A 23,169-nucleotide genomic window follows, 5' to 3' on the forward strand; every position below is an offset into this window, starting at 1 on the left:
ATTAGCCGACTTATCTCCGAGGGTCTAACGCTGCCTCATACCAGATGCAGGTACTCTTTGGCAGTCAAGTTTCTCTTCTCCCTCTCATAACTCACAGTTAATTGTTACGGCCAGATCGTGGTATTGACGATGGAACACACAAATAGCGTCGCGATTCAATACATCGATGTCTAGCGTAACTATCTACAAGGGTCGGTTGGTGCCTCGGTCACCGGATGGTCGCGTTTTGTCAGTCTGGTTTTCAAATCCGACGTAAAACGGACAGTTACTTTTATTCCTCCCATTCTCTCTATTACGATGGAACACACATACTGCGATGGTTTTCAGAACATCGTCTTCCAGCAGATTTATCTCCAAGCATCTGTTACTGCCTGGGTCACCACAAGATCGTTGTCCAGCGAGTAAAGTTTCGGCAATCCGACGCAAATTTGACCGTTAATTGCGACATTCCCACCATCCTAATGACGATGCAACACAGAAATTGCGTCGGGGTTCAATACAGTGTTCATTAGCTGACTTATCTCCGAGGGTCTAACGCTGCCTCATACCAGATGGACGTACTCTACTGCATGCAAGTTTCTTTTCTCCCTCTCATCACTCACACTTAATTCTTACCGTCAGATCCTGGTATTGACGAAGGAAAACACAAATAGCATCTACTGCATGCAAGTTTCTTTTCTCCCTCTCATAACTCACTTAATTCTTACCGTCAGATCCTGGTATTGACAAAGGAAAACACAAATAGCATCGCGATTCAATAGATCGATGTCTAGCGTAACTATCTACAAGTGTCGATTTGTGCCTCGGTCACCGGATCGTCGCGTTTTGTCAGTCCAGTTTTCAAATCCGACGTGAAACGGACAGTTAAATTTATTCCTCCCATTCTCTCTATTACAATGGAACGCACATACTGCGATGGTTTTCAGAACATCGTCTTCCAGCAGATTTATCTCCAAGCATCTATTACTGCCTGGGTCTCCACATGATCGTTGTCCTGGAGTAAAGCTTCGGGAATCCGACGCAAAGTTGACAGTTAATTGCGACATTCCCATTATCCTAATGACGATGCAACACAGAAATTGCGTCGCGATTCAATACATTGGTCACTAGCCGACTTATCTCCGAGGGTCTATCGCTGCCTCATACCAGATGAACGTACTGTTTGGCAGTCAAGTTTGTTTTCTCCCTCTCATAACTCACAGTTAATTCTTACCGTCACATCCTGGTATTGACGATGGAACACACAAATAGCGTCGCGATTCTATACACCGATGTCCAGCGTAACTATATACAAGGTTCTATTGGTGCCTCGGTCACCGGATGGTCGCGTTTAGTCAGTCTAGTTTTCAAATCCGACGTAAAACTGGCAGTTAATTTTATTCCTCCCATACTCTCAATTACGATGGAACACACATACTGCGTTGGTTTTCAGCACATCGTCTTCCAGCATTTTTATCTCCAAGCTTCTATTACTGCCTGGGTAAACACATGATCGTCCTCATGCGAGTAAAGTTTCGGGAACCCGACGCAAATTTGACTGTTAATTGCGACATTCCCACCATCCTAATGACGATGCAACACAGAAATTGCGTCGCGATTCAATACTTTGGTCACTAGCCGACTTATCTCCGAGGGTCTAACGCTACCTCATACCAGATGGATGTACAATTTGGCAGTCTAGTTTCTCTTCTCCCTCTCATAACTCACAGTTAATTCTTACCGTCAGATCCTGGTATTGACGATGGAACACACAAATAGCGTTGCGATTCAATACATCGATGTCTAGCGTAACTATCTACAAGGGTCTATTGGTGCCTCGGTCACAGGATATTCGCGCTTTGTCAGTCTCGTTTTCAAATCCGACTCCAAAGTGACAGTTAAATTTATTCCTCCCAACCTCTCAATTACGATGGAACACACATACTGCGATGGTTTTCAGAACATAGTCTTCCAGCAGATTTTTCTCAAAGCATCTATTACTGCCTGGGTCACCACATGATCGTTGTCCTGCGAGTAATGTTTCGGGAATCAGACGCAAATTTGACAGTTAATTGCGAAATTCCCACCATCCTAATGACGATGCAACACAGAAATTGCGTCGCGATTCAATACATTGCTCACTAGCCGACTTAACTCCGAGGGTCTAACGCTGCCTCATACCAGATGGACGTACTCTACGGCATGAAAGTTTCTCTTCTCCCTCTCATAACTCACAGTTAATTCTTATCGTCAGATCCTGGTATTGACGAAGGAAAACACAAATAGCGTCGCTATTCAATAGATCGATGTCCAGCGTAACTATCTACAAGGGTCTATTGGGGCCTCGGTCACCGGATGGTCGCGTTTTGTCATCTAGTTTTCAAATCCGTCGCAAAACTGACAGTTAATTTTATTTCCTCTCTTCCTTTCCTCTCATCCTCTCTATGACGATGGAACACACATACTGCGATGGTTTTCAGAACATCGTCTTCAAGCAGATTTATCTCCAAGCATGCCTGGGTCACCTCATGATCGTTCTCCTGCGAGTAAAGTGTCGGGAATCCGACGCAAATTTGACAGTTAACTGCGACATTCCCACCATCCCAATGATGATGCAACACAGAAATTGCGTCGGGATTCAATACAGTGGTCATTAGCCGACTTATCTCCGAGGGTCTAACGCTGCCTCATCCCAGATGGACGTACTTTTCCGCAGTAATGTTTCTCATCTCCCTCTCATAACTCACAGTTAATTCTTACCGTCAGATCCTGGTATTGACGGTGGAAAACACAAATAGCGTCGCGATTCTATACATCGATGACCAGCGTACTTATCTATAAGGGTCTATTGGTGCCTCGGTCACCGGATGGTCGCGTTTTGTCAGTCTAGTTTTCAAATCCGACGCAAAACTGACAGTTAATTTTATTCCTCCCATACTCTCAATTACGATGGAACACACACACTGCGATGGTTTTCAGAACATCGTCTTCCAGCAGATTTATCTCCAAGCATCTATTACTGCCTGGGTCCCCACATGATCGTTGTCCTGCGAGTAAAGTTTCGGGAATCCGACGCAAATTTGTCAGTTAATTGCGACATTCCCACCATCCTAATGACGATGAAACACAGAAATTGCGTCGCGATTCAATACATTCGTTACTAGAAGACTTTTCTACGAGGGTCTAATGCTGCCTCATACCAGATAGATGTACAATTTGGCAGTCAAGTTTCTTGTCTCCGTCTCCAAACTTACAGTTAATTCTTACCGTCAGGTCCTGGTATTGACGATGGAACACACAAATAGCGTCGCGATTCAATACATCGATGTCTAGCGTAAGTATCTACAAGGGTCGATTGTTGCCTCGGTCACCGGATGGTCGCGTTTTGTCAGTCTAGTTTTCAAATCCGACGTAAAACGGACAGTTACTTTTATTCCTCCTATTCTCTCTATTACGATGGAACACACATACTGCGATGGTTTTCAGAACATTGTCTTCCAGCAGATTTATCTCCAAACATGCCTGGGTCACCACATGATCGTTCTTCTGCGAGTAAAGTTTCGGGAATCCGACGCAAATATGACAGTTAATTGCGACATTCCCACCATCCTAATGACGATGCAACACAGAAATTGCGTCGGGGTTCAATACAGTGTTCATTAGCCGACTTATCTCCGAGGGTCTAACGCTGCCTCATACCAGATGCAGGTACTCTTTGGCAGTCAAGTTTCTTTTCTCCCTCTCATAACTCACAGTTAATTCTTACCGTCAGATCCTGGTATTGACGAAGGAAAATACAAATAGCGTCGCGATTCAATAGATCGATGTCCAGCGTATCTATCTGCAAGGGTCTATTGGTGCCACGGTCACCGGATGGTCGCGTTTTGTCATCTAGTTTTCAAATCCGACGCAAAACTGACAGTTAATTTTATTTCCTCTCATCCTTTCCTCTCATCCTCTCAATGACGATGGAACACACATACTGCGATGGTTTTCAGAACATCGTCTTCCAGCAGATTTATCTCCAAGCATGCCTGGGACACCTCATGATCGCTCTCCCACGAGTAAAGTGTCAAGAATCCGACGCAAATTTGACAGTTAACTGCGACATTCCCACCATCCCAATGACGATGCAACACAGAAATTGTGTCGGGATTCAATACAGTGGTCATTAGCCTACTTATCTCCTAGGGTCTAACGCTGCCTCATACCAGATGGACGTACTCTACGGCATGCAAGTTTCTCTTCTCCCTCTCATAACTCACAGTTAATTGTTACGGCCAGATCGTGGTATTGACGATGGAACACACAAATAGCGTCGCGATTCAATACATCGATGTCTAGCGTAACTATCTACAAGGGTCGGTTGGTGCCTCGGTCACCGGATGGTCGCGTTTTGTCAGTCTGGTTTTCAAATCCGACGTAAAACGGACAGTTACTTTTATTCCTCCCATTCTCTCTATTACGATGGAACACACATACTGCGATGGTTTTCAGAACATCGTCTTCCAGCAGATTTATCTCCAAGCATCTGTTACTGCCTGGGTCACCACAAGATCGTTGTCCAGCGAGTAAAGTTTCGGGAATCCGACGCAAATTTGACAGTTAATTGCGACATTCCCACCATCCTAACGACGTTGCAACACAGAAATTGCGTCGCAATTCAATATATTTGTCATTAGCGGACTTACCTCCGCGGGTCTAACGCTGCCTCCTACCAGATGGACGTATTGTTCGGCAGTCATGTTTCTCATCTCCCTCCCCTAACTCACAGTTAAACTTACCGTCAGATCCTGGAATTGACGATGGAAAACAAAAATAGCGTTGCGATTCTATACATCGATGTCCAGCGTAACTATCTACAAGGGTCTATTGGTGCCTCGGTCACCGGATGGTCGCGTTTTGTCATCTAGTTTTCAAATCCGACGCAAAACTGACAGTTAATTTTATTTCCTCTGTTCCTCTAAATGACGATGGAACACACATACTGCGATGGTTTTCAGAACATCGTCTTCCAGCAGATTTACCTCCAAGCGTGCCTGGGTCACCACATGATCGTTCTCCTGCGAGTAAAGTTTCGGCAATCCGACGCAAATTTGACCGTTAATTGCTACATTTCCACCATCCTAATGACGATGCAACACAGAAATTGCGTCGGGGTTCAATACAGTGTTCATTAGCCGACTTATCTCCGAGGGTCTAACGCTGCCTCATACCAGATGGACGTACTCTACTGCATGCAAGTTTCTTTTCTTCCTCTCATAACTCACACTTAATTCTTACCGTCAGATCCTGGTATTGACGAAGGAAAACACAAATAGCATCTACTGCATGCAAGTTTCTTTTCTCCCTCTCATAACTCACACTTAATTCTTACCGTCAGATCCTGGTATTGACAAAGGAAAACACAAATAGCATCGCGATTCAATAGATCGATGTCTAGCGTAACTATCTACAAGTGTCGATTTGTGCCTCGGTCACCGGATCGTCGCGTTTTGTCAGTCCAGTTTTCAAATCCGACGTGAAACGGAAAGTTAAATTTATTCCTCCCATTCTCTCTATTACAATGGAACGCACATACTGCGATGGTTTTCAGATCATCGTCTTCCACCAGATTTACTTCCAAGCATCTATTACTGCCTGGGTCACCACATGATCGTTGTCCTACGCGTAAAGTTTCGGGAATCCGACGCAAATTTGACAGTTAATTGCTACATTCCGACCATCCTAAAGACGATGCAACACAGAAATCGCGTCGCGATTCAATACATTGGTCACTAGCCGACTTATCTCCGAGGATCTAACGCTGCCTCATACCAGATGGATGTACAATTTGGCAGTCAACTTTCTTGCCTCCGTCTCAATACTCACTGTTAATTCTTACCGTCAGATCCTGGTATTGACGAAGGAAAATACAAATAGCGTCACGATTCAATAGATCGATGTCTAGCGTAACTATCTACAAGTGTCGATTTGTGCCTCGGTCACCGGATCGTCGCGTTTTGTCAGTCCAGTTTTCAAATCCGACGTGAAACGGACAGTTAAATTTATTCCTCCCATTCTATCTATTACAATGGAACGCACATACTGCGATGGTTTTCAGAACATCGTCTTCCACCAGATTTACTACCAAGCGTCTATTACTGCCTGGGTCACCACATGATCGTTGTCCTACGCGTAAAGTTTCGGGAATCCGACGCAAATTTGACAGTTAATTGCTACATTCCGACCATCCTAAAGACGATGCAACACAGAAATTGCGTCGCGATTCAAAACATTGGTCACTAGCCGACTTATCTCCGAGGATCTAACGCTGCCTCATACCAGATGGATGTACAATTTGGCAGTCAAGTTTCTTGCCTCCGTCTCAATACTCACTGTTAATTCTTACCGTCAGATCCTGGTATTGACGATGGAACATACAAACAGCGTCGCGATTCAATACATCGATGTCCAGTGTAACTATCTACAAGGGTCGATTGTTGCCTCGGTCACCGGATGGTCGCGTTTTGTCAGTCTAGTTTTCAAATCCGACGTAAAACGGACAGTTACTTTTATTCCTCCCATTCTCTCTATTACGATGGAACACACATACTGCGAAGGTTTTCAGAACATCGTCTTCCAGCAGATTTATCTCCAAGCATCTGTTACTGCCTGGGTCACCACAAGATCGTTGTCCAGCGAGTAAAGTTTCGGAAATCCGACACAAATTTGACAGATAATTTCGACATTCCCACCAACCTAACGACGTTGCAACACAGAAATTGCGTCGCAATTCAATACATTGGTCATTAGCGGACTTATCTCCGAGGGTCTAACGCTGCCTCATACCATATGGACGTACTGTTCCGCAGTCATGTTTCTCATCTCCCCCTCATAACTCACAGTTAATTCTTACCGTCAAGTCCTGGTAAAGACGATGGAAAACATTAATAGCGTCGCGATTCAATACATCGATGTCTAGCGTAACTATCTACAAGGGTCGGTTGGTGCCTCGGTCACCGGATGGTCGCGTTTTGTCAGTCTGGTTTTCAAATCCGACGTAAAACGGACAGTTACTTTTATTCCTCCCATTCTCTCTATTACGATGGAACACACATACTGCGATGGTTTTCAGAACATCGTCTTCCAGCAGATTTATCTCCAAGCATCTGTTACTGCCTGGGTCACCACAAGATCGTTGTCCAGCGAGTAAAGTTTCGGGAATCCGACGCAAATTTGACAGTTAATTGCGACATTCCCACCATCCTAACGACGTTGCAACACAGAAATTGCGTCGCAATTCAATATATTTGTCATTAGCGGACTTACCTCCGAGGGTCTAACGCTGCCTCCTACCAGATGGACGTACTGTTCGGCAGTCATGTTTCTCATCTCCCTCCCCTAACTCACAGTTAAACTTACCGTCAGATCCTGGAATTGACGATGGAAAACAAAAATAGCGCTGCGATTCTATACATCGATGTCCAGCGTAACTATCTTCAAGGGTCTATTGGTGCCTCGGTCACCGGATGGTCGTGTTTTGTCAGTTTAGTTTTCTACTCCGACCCAAAACTGACAGTTAATTTTATTTCCTCTGATCCTCTAAATGACGATGGAACACACATACTGCGATGGTTTTCAGAACATCGTCTTCCAGCAGATTTATCTCCAAGCATCTGTTACTGCCTGGGTCACCACAAGATCGTTGTCCAGCGAGTAAAGTTTCGGAAATCCGACACAAATTTGACAGATAATTTCGACATTCCCACCAACCTAACGACGTTGCAACACAGAAATTGCGTCGCAATTCAATACATTGGTCATTAGCGGACTTATCTCCGAGGGTCTAACGCTGCCTCATACCAGATGGACGTACTGTTCCGCAGTCATGTTTCTCATCTCCCCCTCATAACTCACAGTTAATTCTTACCGTCAAGACCTGGTAAAGACGATGGAAAACATTAATAGCGTCGCGATTCAATACATCGATGTCTAGCGTAACTATCTACAAGGGTCGGTTGGTGCCTCGGTCACCGGATGGTCGCGTTTTGTCAGTCTGGTTTTCAAATCCGACGTAAAACGGACAGTTACTTTTATTCCTCCCATTCTCTCTATTACGATGGAACACACATACTGCGATGGTTTTCAGAACATCGTCTTCCAGCAGATTTATCTCCAAGCATCTGTTACTGCCTGGGTCACCACAAGATCGTTGTCCAGCGAGTAAAGTTTCGGGAATCCGACGCAAATTTGACAGTTAATTGCGACATTCCCACCATCCTAATGACGATGAAACACAGAAATTGCGTCGCGATTCAATACATTCGTTACTAGAAGACTTTTCTACGAGGGTCTAATGCTGCCTCATACCAGATAGATGTACAATTTGGCAGTCAAGTTTCTTGTCTCCGTCTCCAAACTTACAGTTAATTCTTACCGTCAGGTCCTGGTATTGACGATGGAACACACAAATAGCGTCGCGATTCAATACATCGATTTCTAGCGTAAGTATCTACAAGGGTCGATTGTTGCCTCGGTCACCGGATGGTCGCGTTTTGTCAGTCTAGTTTTCAAATCCGACGTAAAACGGACAGTTACTTTTATTCCTCCCATTCTCTCTATTACGATGGAACACACATACTGCGATGGTTTTGAGAACATTGTCTTCCAGCAGATTTATCTCCAAACATGCCTGGGTCACCACATGATCGTTCTTCTGCGAGTAAAGTTTCGGGAATCCGACGCAAATATGACAGTTAATTGCGACATTCCCACCATCCTAATGACGATGCAACACAGAAATTGCGTCGGGGTTCAATACAGTGTTCATTAGCCGACTTATCTCCGAGGGTCTAACGCTACCTCATACCAGATGCAGGTACTCTTTGGCAGTCAAGTTTCTTTTCTCCCTCTCATAACTCACAGTTAATTCTTACCGTCAGATCCTGGTATTTACGAAGGAAAATACAAATAGCGTCGCGATTCAATAGATCGATGTCTAGCGTAACTATCTACAAGTGTCGATTTGTGCCTCGGTCACCGGATCGTCGCGTTTTGTCAGTCCAGTTTTCAAATCCGACGTGAAACGGACAGTTAAATTTATTCCTCCCATTCTCTCTATTACAATGGAACGCACATACTGCGATGGTTTTCAGAACATCGTCTTCCACCAGATTTACTTCCAAGCGTCTATTACTGCCTGGGTCACCACATGATCGTTGTCCTACGCGTAAAGTTTCGGGAATCCGACGCAAATTTGACAGTTAATTGCTACATTCCGACCATCCTAAAGACGATGCAACACAGAAATTGCGTCGCGATTCAATACATTGGTCACTAGCCGACTTATCTCCGAGGATCTAACACTGCCTCATACCAGATGTATGTACAATTTGGCAGTCAAGTTTCTTGCCTCCGTCTCAATACTCACTGTTAATTCTTACCGTCATGTCCTGGTATTGACGATGGAACATACAAACAGCGTCGCGATTCAATACATCGATGTCCAGTGTAACTATCTACAAGGGTCGATTGTTGCCTCGGTCACCGGATGGTCGCGTTTTGTCAGTCTAGTTTTCAAATCCGACGTAAAACGGAGAGTTACTTTTATTCCTCCCATTCTCTCTATTACGATGGAACACACATACTGCGATGGTTTTCAGAACATCGTCTTCCAGCAGATTTATCTCCAAGCATGCCTGGGTCACCTCATGATCGCTCTCCCACGAGTAAAGTGTCGGGAATCCGACGCAAATTTGACAGTTAACTGCGACATTCCCACCATCCCAATGACGATGCAACACAGAAATTGTGTCGGGATTCAATACAGTGGTCATTAGCCTACTTATCTCCGAGGGTCTAACGCTGCCTCATACCAGATGGACGTACTCTACGGCATGCAAGTTTCTCTTCTCCCTCTCATAACTCACAGTTAATTGTTACGGCCAGATCGTGGTATTGACGATGGAACACACAAATAGCGTCGCGATTCAATACATCATTGTCTAGCGTAACTATCTACGAGGGTTTATTGGTGCCTCGGTCAGCGGATGGTCGCGTTTTGTCATCTAGTTTTCAAATCCGACGCAAAACTGACAGTTAATTTTATTTCCTCTGATCCTCTAAATGACGATGGAACACACATACTGCGATGGTTTTCAGAACATCGTCTTCCAGCAGATTTATCTCCAAGCATCTGTTACTGCCTGGGTCACCACAAGATCGTTGTCCAGCGAGTAAAGTTTCGGAAATCCGACACAAATTTGACAGATAATTTCGACATTCCCACCAACCTAACGACGTTGCAACACAGAAATTGCGTCGCAATTCAATACATTGGTCATTAGCGGACTTATCTCCGAGGGTCTAACGCTGCCTCATACCATATGGACGTACTGTTCCGCAGTCATGTTTCTCATCTCCCCCTCATAACTCACAGTTAATTCTTACCGTCAGATCCTGGAATTGACGATGGAAAACAAAAATAGCGTTGCGATTCTATACATCGATGTCCAGCGTAACTATCTACAAGGGTCTATTGGTGCCTCGGTCACCGGATGGTCGCGTTTTGTCATCTAGTTTTCAAATCCGACGCAAAACTGACAGTTAATTTTATTTCCTCTGTTCCTCTAAATGACGATGGAACACACATACTGCGATGGTTTTCAGAACATCGTCTTCCAGCAGATTTACCTCCAAGCATGCCTGGGTCACCACATGATCGTTCTCCTGCGAGTAAAGTTTCGGCAATCCGACGCAAATTTGATCGTTAATTGCGACATTCCCACCATCCTAATGACGATGCAACACAGAAATTGCGTCGGGGTTCAATACAGTGTTCATTAGCCGACTTATCTCCGAGGGTTTAACGCTGCCTCATACCAGATGGACGTACTCTACTGCATGCAAGTTTCTTTTCTCCCTCTCATAACTCACAATTAATTCTTACCGTCAGATCCTGGTATTGACGAAGGAAAACACAAATAGCATCTACTGCATGCAAGTTTCTTTTCTCCCTCTCATAACTCACACTTATTTCTTACCGTCAGATCCTGGTATTGACAAAGGAAAACACAAATAGCATCGCGATTCAATAGATCGATGTCTAGCGTAACTATCTACAAGTGTCGATTTGTGCCTCGGTCACCGGATGGTCGCGTTTTGTCAGTCCAGTTTTCAAATCCGACGTGAAACGGACAGTTAAATTTATTCCTCCCATTCTCTCTATTACGATGGAACACACATACTGCGATGGTTTTCAGAACATCGTCTTCCACCAGATTTACTTCCAAGCATCTGTTACTGCCTGGGTCACCACAAGATCGTTGTCCAGCGAGTAAAGTTTCGGGAATCCGACGCAAATTTGACAGTTAATTGCGACATTCCCACCATCCTAATGACGATGAAACACAGAAATTGCGTCGCGATTCAATACATTCGTTACTAGAAGACTTTTCTACGAGGGTCTAATGCTGCCTCATACCAGATAGATGTACAATTTGGCAGTCAAGTTTCTTGTCTCCGTCTCCAAACTTACAGTTAATTCTTACCGTCTGGTCCTGGTATTGACGATGGAACACACAAATAGCGTCGCGATTCAATACATCGATGTCTAGCGTAAGTATCTACAAGGGTCGATTGTTGCCTCGGTCACCGGATGGTCGCGTTTTGTCAGTCTAGTTTTCAAATCCGACGTAAAACGGACAGTTACTTTTATTCCTCCCATTCTCTCTATTACGATGGAACACACATACTGCGATGGTTTTGAGAACATTGTCTTCCAGCAGATTTATCTCCAAACATGCCTGGGTCACCACATGATCGTTCTTCTGCGAGTAAAGTTTCGGGAATCCGACGCAAATATGACAGTTAATTGCGACATTCCCACCATCCTAATGACGATGCAACACAGAAATTGCGTCGGGGTTCAATACAGTGTTCATTAGCCGACTTATCTCCGAGGGTCTAACGCTGCCTCATACCAGATGGACGTACTCTACGGCATGCAAGTTTCTCTTCTCCCTCTCATAACTCACAGTTAATTGTTACGGCCAGATCGTGGTATTGACGATGGAACACACAAATAGCGTCGCGATTCAATACATCGATGTCTAGCGTAACTATCTACAAGGGTCGGTTGGTGCCTCGGTCACCGGATGGTCGCGTTTTGTCAGTCTGGTTTTCAAATCCGACGTAAAACGGACAGTTACTTTTATTCCTCCCATTCTCTCTATTACGATGGAACACACATACTGCGATGGTTTTCAGAACATCGTCTTCCAGCAGATTTATCTCCAAGCATCTGTTACTGCCTGGGTCACCACAAGATCGTTGTCCAGCGAGTAAAGTTTCGGGAATCCGACGCAAATTTGACAGTTAATTGCGACATTCCCACCATCCTAACGACGTTGCAACACAGAAATTGCGTCGCAATTCAATATATTTGTCATTAGCGGACTTACCTCCGAGGGTCTAACGCTGCCTCCTACCAGATGGACGTACTGTTCGGCAGTCATGTTTCTCATCTCCCTCCCCTAACTCACAGTTAAACTTACCGTCAGATCCTGGAATTGACGATGGAAAACAAACATAGCGTTGCGATTCTATACATCGATGTCCAGCGTAACTATCTACAAGGGTCTATTGGTGCCTCGGTCACCGGATGGTCGCGTTTTGTCATCTAGTTTTCAAATCCGACGCAAAACTGACAGTTAATTTTATTTCCTCTGTTCCTCTAAATGACGATGGAACACACATACTGCGATGGTTTTCAGAACATCGTCTTCCAGCAGATTTACCTCCAAGCATGCCTGGGTCACCACATGATCGTTCTCCTGCGAGTAAAGTTTCGGCAATCCGACGCAAATTTGACCGTTAATTGCGACATTCCCACCATCCTAATGACGATGCAACACAGAAATTGCGTCGGGGTTCAATACAGTGTTCATTAGCCGACTTATCTCCGAGGGTCTAACGCTGCCTCATACCAGATGGACGTACTCTACTGCATGCAAGTTTCTTTTCTCCCTCTCATAACTCACAATTAATTCTTACCGTCAGATCCTGGTATTGACGAAGGAAAACACAAATAGCATCTACTGCATGCAAGTTTCTTTTCTCCCTCTCATAACTCACACTTAATTCTTACCGTCAGATCCTGGTATTGACAAAGGAAAACACAAATAGCATCGCGATTCAATAGATCGATGTCCAGTGTAACTATCTACAAGGGTCGATTGTTGCCTCGGTCACCGGATGGTCGCGTTTTGTCAGTCTAGTTTTCAAATCCGACGTAAAACGGACAGTTACTTTTATTCCTCCCATTCTCTCTATTACGATGGAACACACATACTGCGATGGTTTTCAGAACATCGTCTTCCAGCAGATTTATCTCCAAGCATGCCTGGGTCACCTCATGATCGCTCTCCCACGAGTAAAGTGTCGGGAATCCGACGCAAATTTGACAGTTAACTGCGACATTCCCACCATCCCAATGACGATGCAACACAGAAATTGTGTCGGGATTCAATACAGTGTTCATTAGCCTACTTATCTCCGAGGGTCTAACGCTGCCTCATACCAGTTGGACTTACTCTACGGCATGCAAGTTTCTCTTCTCCCTCTCATAACTCACAGTTAATTGTTACGGCCAGATCGTGGTATTGACGATGGAACACACAAATAGCGTCGCGATTCAATACATCATTGTCTAGCGTAACTATCTACGAGGGTTTATTGGTGCCTCGGTCAGCGGATGGTCGCGTTTTGTCATCTAGTTTTCAAATCCGACGCAAAACTGACAGTTAATTTTATTTCCTCTGATCCTCTAAATGACGATGGAACACACATACTGCGATGGTTTTCAGAACATCGTCTTCCAGCAGATTTATCTCCAAGCATCTGTTACTGCCTGGGTCACCACAAGATCGTTGTCCAGCGAGTAAAGTTTCGGAAATCCGACACAAATTTGACAGATAATTTCGACATTCCCACCAACCTAACGACGTTGCAACACAGAAATTGCGTCGCAATTCAATACATTGGTCATTAGCGGACTTATCTCCGAGGGTCTAACGCTGCCTCATACCAGATGGACGTACTGTTCCGCAGTCATGTTTCTCATCTCCCCCTCATAACTCACAGTTAATTCTTACCGTCAAGTCCTGGTAAAGACGATGGAAAACATTAATAGCGTCGCGATTCAATACATCGATGTCTAGCGTAACTATCTACAAGGGTCGGTTGGTGCCTCGGTCACCGGATGGTCGCGTTTTGTCAGTCTGGTTTTCAAATCCGACGTAAAACGGACAGTTACTTTTATTCCTCCCATTCTCTCTATTACGATGGAACACACATACTGCGATGGTTTTCAGAACATCGTCTTCCAGCAGATTTATCTCCAAGCATCTGTTACTGCCTGGGTCACCACAAGATCGTTGTCCAGCGAGTAAAGTTTCGGGAATCCGACGCAAATTTGACAGTTAATTGCGACATTCCCACCATCCTAACGACGTTGCAACACAGAAATTGCGTCGCAATTCAATATATTTGTCATTAGCGGACTTACCTCCGAGGGTCTAACGCTGCCTCCTACCAGATGGACGTACTGTTCGGCAGTCATGTTTCTCATCTCCCTCCCCTAACTCACAGTTAAACTTACCGTCAGATCCTGGAATTGACGATGGAAAACAAAAATAGCGTTGCGATTCTATACATCGATGTCCAGCGTAACTATCTACAAGGGTCTATTGGTGCCTCGGTCACCGGATGGTCGCGTTTTGTCATCTAGTTTTCAAATCCGACGCAAAACTGACAGTTAATTTTATTTCCTCTGTTCCTCTAAATGACGATGGAACACACATACTGCGATGGTTTTCAGAACATCGTCTTCCAGCAGATTTACCTCCAAGCATGCCTGGGTCACCACATGATCGTTCTCCTGCGAGTAAAGTTTCGGCAATCCGACGCAAATTTGACCGTTAATTGCGACATTCCCACCATCCTAATGACGATGCAACACAGAAATTGCGTCGGGGTTCAATACAGTGTTCATTAGCCGACTTATCTCCGAGGGTCTAACGCTGCCTCATACCAGATGGACGTACTCTACTGCATGCAAGTTTCTTTTCTCCCTCTCATAACTCACAATTAATTCTTACCGTCAGATCCTGGTATTGACGAAGGAAAACACAAATAGCATCTACTGCATGCAAGTTTCTTTTCTCCCTCTCATAACTCACACTTAATTCTTACCGTCAGATCCTGGTATTGACAAAGGAAAACACAAATAGCATCGCGATTCAATAGATCGATGTCTAGCGTAACTATCTACAAGTGTCGATTTGTGCCTCGGTCACCGGATGGTCGCGTTTTGTCAGTCCAGTTTTCAAATCCGACGTGAAATGGACAGTTAAATTTATTCCTCCCATTCTCTCTATTACGATGGAACGCACATACTGCGATGGTTTTCAGAACATCGTCTTCCACCAGATTTACTTCCAAGCATCTATTACTGCCTGGGTCACCACAAGATCGTTGTCCTACGCGTAAAGTTTCGGGAATCCGACGCAAATTTGACAGTTAATTGCTACATTCCGACCATCCTAAAGACGATGCAACACAGAAATTGCGTCGCGATTCAATACATTGGTCACTAGCCGACTTATCTCCGAGGATCTAACGCTGCCTCATACCAGATGGATGTACAATTTGGCAGTCAAGTTTCTTGCCTCCGTCTCAATACTCACTGTTACTTCTTACCGTCAGATCCTGGTATTGACGATGGAACATACAAACAGCGTCGCGATTCAATACATCGATGTCCAGTGTAACTATCTACAAGGGTCGATTGTTGCCTCGGTCACCGGATGGTCGCGTTTTGTCAGTCTAGTTTTCAAATCCGACGTAAAACGGACAGTTACTTTTATTCCTCCCATTCTCTCTATTACGATGGAACACACACACTGCGATGGTTTTCAGAACATCGTCTTCCAGCAGATTTATCTCCAAGCATGCCTGGGTCACCTCATGATCGCTCTCCCACGAGTAAAGTGTCGGGAATCCGACGCAAATTTGACAGTTAACTGCGACATTCCCACCATCCCAATGACGATGCAACACAGAAATTGTGTCGGGATTCAATACAGTGGTCATTAGCCTACTTATCTCCGAGGGTCTAACGCTGCCTCATACCAGATGGACGTACTCTACGGCATGCAAGTTTCTCTTCTCCCTCTCATTACTCACAGTTAATTGTTACGGCCAGATCGTGGTATTGACGATGGAACACACAAATAGCGTCGCGATTCAATACATCATTGTCTAGCGTAACTATCTACGAGGGTTTATTGGTGAATCGGTCAGCGGATGGTCGCGTTTTGTCATCTAGTTTTCAAATCCGACGCAAAACTGACAGTTAATTTTATTTCCTCTGATCCTCTAAATGACGATGGAACACACATACTGCGATGGTTTTCAGAACATCGTCTTCCAGCAGATTTATCTCCAAGCATCTGTTACTGCCTGGGTCACCACAAGATCGTTGTCCAGCGAGTAAAGTTTCGGGAATCCGACACAAATTTGACAGATAATTTCGACATTCCCACAAACCTAACGACGCTGCAACACAGAAATTGCGTCGCAATTCAATACATTGGTCATTAGCGGACTTATCTCCGAGGGTCTAACGCTGCCTCATACCAGATGGACGTACTGTTCCGCAGTCATGTTTCTCATTTCCCTCTCATAACTCACAGTTAATTCTTACCGTCACGTCCTGGTAAAGACGATGGAAAACATTAATAGCGTCGCAATTCAATACATCGATGTCTAGCGTAACTATCTACAAGGGTCGATTGGTGCCTCGGTCACCGGATGGTCGCGTTTTGTCAGTCTGGTTTTCAAATCCGACGTAAAACGGACAGTTACTTTTATTCCTCCCATTCTCTCTATTACGATGGAACACACATACTGCGATGGTTTTCAGAACATCGTCTTCCAGCAGATTTATCTCCAAGCATCTGTTACTGCCTGGGTCACCACAAGATCGTTGTCCAGCGAGTAAAGTTTCGGGAATCCGACGCAAATTTGACAGTTAATTGCGACATTCCCACCATCCTAACGACGTTGCAACACAGAAATTGCGTCGCAATTCAATATATTTGTCATTGGCGGACTTACCTCCGAGGGTCTAACGCTGCCTCCTACCAGATGGACGTACTGTTCGGCAGGCATGTTTCTCATCTCCCTCCCCTAACTCACAGTTAAACTTACCGTCAGATCCTGGAATTGACGATGGAAAACAAAAATAGCGTTGCGATTCTATACATCGATGTCCAGCGTAACTATCTACAAGGGTCTATTTGTGCCTCGGTCACCGGATGGTCGCGTTTTGTCAGTCTAGTTTTCAGATCCACCGTAAAACTGACAGTTAATTTTATTCCTCGCATACTCTCAATTACGATGGAACACACATACTGCGATGGTTTTCAGAACATCGTCTTCCAGCAGATTTACCTCCAAGCATGCCTGGGTCACCACATGATCGTTCTCCTGCGAGTAAAGTTTCGGCAATCCGACGCAAATTTGACCGTTAATTGCGACATTCCCACCATCCTCATGACGATGCAACACAGAAATTGCGTCGGGGTTCAATACAGTGTTCATTAGCCGACTTATCTCCGAGGGTCTAACGCTGCCTCATACCAGATGGACGTACTCTACTGCATGCAAGTTTCTTTTCTCCCTCTCATAACTCACAATTAATTCTTACCGTCAGATCCTGGTATTGACGAAGGAAAACACAAATAGCATCTACTGCATGCAAGTTTCTTTTCTCCCTCTCATAACTCACACTTAATTCTTACCGTCAGATCCTGGTATTGACAAAGGAAAACACAAATAGCATCGCGATTCAATAGATCGATGTCTAGCGTAACTATCTACAAGCGTCGATTTGTGCCTCGGTCACCGGATGGTCGCGTTTTGTCAGTCCAGTTTTCAAATCCGACGTGAAATGGACAGTTAAATTTATTCCTCCCATTCTCTCTATTACGATGGAACGCACATACTGCGATGGTTTTCAGAACATCGTCTTCCACCAGATTTACTTCCAAGCATCTATTACTGCCTGGGTCACCACAAGATCGTTGTCCTACGCGTAAAGTTTCGGGAATCCGACGCAAATTTGACAGTTAATTGCTTCATTCCGACCATCCTAAAGACGATGCAACACAGAAATTGCGTCGCGATTCAATACATTGGTCACTAGCCGACTTATCTCCGAGGATCTAACGCTGCCTCATACCAGATGGATGTACAATTTGGCAGTCAAGTTTCTTGCCTCCGTCTCAATACTCACTGTTACTTCTTACCGTCAGATCCTGGTATTGACGATGGAACATACAAACAGCGTCGCGATTCAATACATCGATGTCCAGTGTAACTATCTACAAGGGTCGATTGTTGCCTCTGTCACCGGATGGTCGCGTTTTGCCAGTCTAGTTTTCAAATCCGACGTAAAACGGACAGTTACTTTTATTCCTCCCATTCTCTCTATTACGATGGAACACACACACTGCGATGGTTTTCAGAACATCGTCTTCCAGCAGATTTATCTCCAAGCATGCCTGGGTCACCTCATGATCGCTCTCCCACGAGTAAAGTGTCGGGAATCCGACGCAAATTTGACAGTTAACTGCGACATTCCCACCATCCCAATGACGATGCAACACAGAAATTGTGTCGGGATTCAATACAGTGGTCATTAGCCTACTTATCTCCGAGGGTCTAACGCTGCCTCATACCAGATGGACGTACTCTACGGCATGCAAGTTTCTCTTCTCCCTCTCATAACTCACAGTTAATTGTTACGGCCAGATCGTGGTATTGACGAAGGAAAACACAAATAGCATCGCGATTCAATAGATCGATGTCCAGCGTAACTATCTACAAGGGTCTATTGGTGCCTCGGTCACCGGATGGTCGCGCTTTCTCATCTAGTTTTCAAATCCGACCCAAAACTGACAGTTAATTTTATTTCCTATGTTCCTCTAAATGACGACGGAACACTCATACTGCGATGGTTTTCAGAACATCGTCTTCCAGCAGATTTATCTCCAAGCATCTACTACTGCCTGGGTCACCACATGATCGTTGTCCTGCGAGTAAAGTTTCGGGAATCCGACCCAAATTTGACAGTTACATGCGACATTCCCAGCATCCTAATGACGGTGCAACACAGAAATTGCGTGGCGATTCAATACATTGGTCACTAGCAGACTTATCTCCGATTGTCTAACGCTGCCTCTTGCCAGATGGATGTACAACTTGGCTGTCAAGTTTCCTGTCTCCGTCTCAAAACTCACAGTTAATTCTTACCGTCAGATCCTTTTATTGACGAAGGAAAACACAAATAGCGTCGCGATTCAATATATCGTTGTCCAGCGTAACTATCTACAAGGGTCTATTCGTGCCTCGGTCACCGGATGATCGCGTTTTGTCATCTGGTTTTCAAATCCGACGCAGAACTAACAGTTAATTTTATTTCCTCTCATCCTTTCCTCTCATCCTCTGGATGACAATACACATACTGCGATGGTTTTCAGAACATCGTCTTCCAGCAGATTTATCTCCAAGCATCTATTACTGCCTGGGTCACCACATGTTGTTCTCCTGCGAGTAAAGTTTCGGGAATCCGACGCAAATTTGACAGTTAATTGCGACATTCCCACCATCCTAATGACGATGCAACACAGAAATTGCGTGGCGATTCAATACATTGGTCACTAGCCGACTTATCTCCGATTGTCTAACGCTGCCTCTTGCCAGATGGATGTACAACTTGGCTGTCAAGTTTCCTGTCTCCGTCTCAAAACTCACAGTTAATTCTTACCGTCAGATCCTGGTATTGACGAAGGAAAACACAAATAGCGTCGCGATTCAATACATCGTTGTCCAGCGTAACTATCTACAAGGGTCTATTCGTGCCTCGGTCACCGGATGGTCGCGTTTTGTCATCTGGTTTTCAAATCCGACGCAGAACTAACAGTTAATTTTATTTCCTCTCATCCATTCCTCTCATCCTCTGAATGACAATACACATACTGCGATGGTTTTCAGAACATTGTCTTCCAGCAGATTTATCTCCAAGCATCTATTACTGCCTGGGTCACCACATGTTGTCCTGCGAGTAAAGTTTCGGGAATCCGACGCAAATTTGACAGTTAACTGCGACATTCCCACCATCCTAACGACGTTGCAACACAGAAATTGCGTCGCGATTCAATACATCGGTCATTAGACGACTTATCTCCGAGGGTCTAACGCTGCCTCTTACCAGATGGATGTACAATTTGGCTGTCAAGTTTCTTGTCTCCGTCTCAAAACTCACAGTTAATTCTTAACGTCAGATCCTGGAATCGACGATGGAACACACAAATAGCGTCGTGATTCAATAGATCGATGTCCAGCGTAACTATCTACAAGGGTCTATTGGTGCCTCGGTCACCGGATGGTCGCGTTTTGTCATCTAGTTTTCAAATCCGACGCAAAACTGATAGTTAATTTTATTTCCTCTCATCCTTTCCTCTCATCCTCTCAATGACGATGGAACACACGTACTGCGATGGTTTTCAGAACATCGTCTTCCAGCAGATTTATCTCCAAGCATCTATTACTGCCTGGGTCACCACATGATCGTTGTCCTGCGAGTAAAGTTTCGGGAATCCGACGTAAATTCGACAGTTAATTGCTACATTCCCACCATCCTAACGACGATGCAACACAGAAATTGCGTCGCGATTCAATACATTGGTCACTAGCCGACTTATCTCCGAGGGTCTAACGCTGCATCATACCAGATGGATGTACAATGTGCCTGTCAAGTTTCTTTTCTCCGTCTAAAAACTCACAGTTTATTCTTACCGTCAAATCCTGGTATCGCCGATGGAACACACAAATAGCGTCGCGATTCAATACATCGATGTCTAGCGTAACTATCTACAAGGGTCTATTGGTGCCTCGGTCACCGGATTTTCGCGCTTTGTCAGTCTAGTTTACAAATCCGACTCAAAAGTGACAGTTAATTTTATTCCTCCCATCCTCTCAATTACGATGGAACACACATACTGCGATGGTTTTCATAACATAGTCTTCCAGCAGATTTATCTCCAAGCATCTATTTCTGCATGTTGTTCTCCAGCGAGTAAAGTTTCTGGAATCCGACGCAAATTTGACAGTTAATTGCGACATTCCCATCATCCTAACGACGTTGCAACACAGAAATTGAGTCGCGATTTAATACATTGGTCATTAGCCGACTTATCTCCTAGGGTAAAACGTTGCCTCATACCCGATGAACGTACTGTTCGGCAGTCAAGTTTCTCTTCTCCCTCTCACGACTCACAGTTAATTCTTACCGTCAGATCCTAGTATTGACGATGAAACACACAAATAGCGTCGCGATTCAATACATCGATGTCCAGCGTAAGTATCTACAAAGGTGTAAATAGGTTCCTCGGTCACCGGATGGACGCGTTTTGTCAGTCTAGTTTACAAATCCTACGCAAAACTGGCAGTTAGTTTTATTCCTCCCATACTCTCAATTACGATGGAACACACATACTGCGATGGTATTCAGAACATCGTCTTCCAGCAGATTTATCTCCAAGCATGACTGGGTAAACACATGATTGTTCTCCTGCGAGGAAAGTTTCCGGAATCCGACGCAAATTTGACAGTTAATTGCGACATTCCTACCATCCTAATGACGATGCAACACAGAAATTGCGTCGCGATTCAATACATTGGTCACTAGCCGACTTATCTCCGAGGGTCTAACGCTGCCTCATACCAGATGGATAAACAATTTAGCTGTCAAGTTTCTTGTCTCCGTCTCAAAACGCACAATACATTCTTACCGTCAGATCGTGGTATTGACGATGGAACACTCAAATTGCATCGCGATTCAATAGATCGATGTCCATCGTAACTATCTACTATTGGTGCCTCGGTCACCGGATGGTCGCGATTTGTCATCTAGTTTTCAAATCCGACGCGAAACTGACAGTTTATTTTATTCCTCGCATCCTCTCAATTACGATGGAACACACATACTGCGATGGTTTTCAGAACATCGTCTTCCAGCAGATTTATCTCCAAGCATCTACTACTGCCTGGGTCACCACATGATCGTTGTCCTGCGAGTAAAGTTTCGGGAATCCGACCCAAATTTGACAGTTACATGCGACATTCCCAGCATCCTAATGACGGTGCAACACAGAAATTGCGTGGCGATTCAATACATTGGTCACTAGCCGACTTATATCCGATTGTCTAACGCTGCCTCTTGCCAGATGGATGTACAACTTGGCTGTCAAGTTTCCTGTCTCCGTCTCAAAACTCACAGTTAATTCTTACCGTCAGATCCTTTTATTGACGAAGGAAAACACAAATAGCGTCGCGATTCAATATATCGTTGTCCAGCGTAACTATCTACAAGGGTCTATTCGTGCCTCGGTCACCGGATGATCGCGTTTTGTCATCTGGTTTTCAAATCCGACGCAGAACTAACAGTTAATTTTATTTCCTCTCATCCTTTCCTCTCATCCTCAGGATGACAATACACATACTGCGATGGTTTTCAGAACATCGTCTTCCAGCAGATTTATCTCCAAGCATCTATTACTGCCTGGGTCACCACATGTTGTTCTCCTGCGAGTAAAGTTTCGGGAATCCGACGCAAATTTGACAGTTAATTGCGACATTCCCACCATCCTAATGACGATGCAACACAGAAATTGCGTGGCGATTCAATACATTGGTCACTAGCCGACTTATATCCGATTGTCTAACGCTGCCTCTTGCCAGATGGATGTACAACTTGGCTGTCAAGTTTCCTGTCTCCGTCTCAAAACTCACAGTTAATTCTTACCGTCAGATCCTGGTATTGACGAAGGAAAACACAAATATTGTCGCGATTCAATACATCGTTGTCCAGCGTAACTATCTACAAGGGTCTATTCGTGCCTCGGTCACCGGATGGTCGCGTTTTGTCATCTGGTTTTCAAATCCGACGCAGAACTAACAGTTAATTTTATTTCCTCTCATCCTTTCCTCTCATCCTCTGAATGACAATACACATACTGCGATGGTTTTCAGAACATCGTCTTCCAGCAGATTTATCTCCAAGCATCTATTACTGCCTGGGTC

This window comes from Schistocerca gregaria, unplaced genomic scaffold (assembly GCF_023897955.1).
Source record: "Schistocerca gregaria isolate iqSchGreg1 unplaced genomic scaffold, iqSchGreg1.2 ptg000414l, whole genome shotgun sequence".
NCBI classification, from domain to species: Eukaryota; Metazoa; Arthropoda; class Insecta; order Orthoptera; family Acrididae; genus Schistocerca; species Schistocerca gregaria.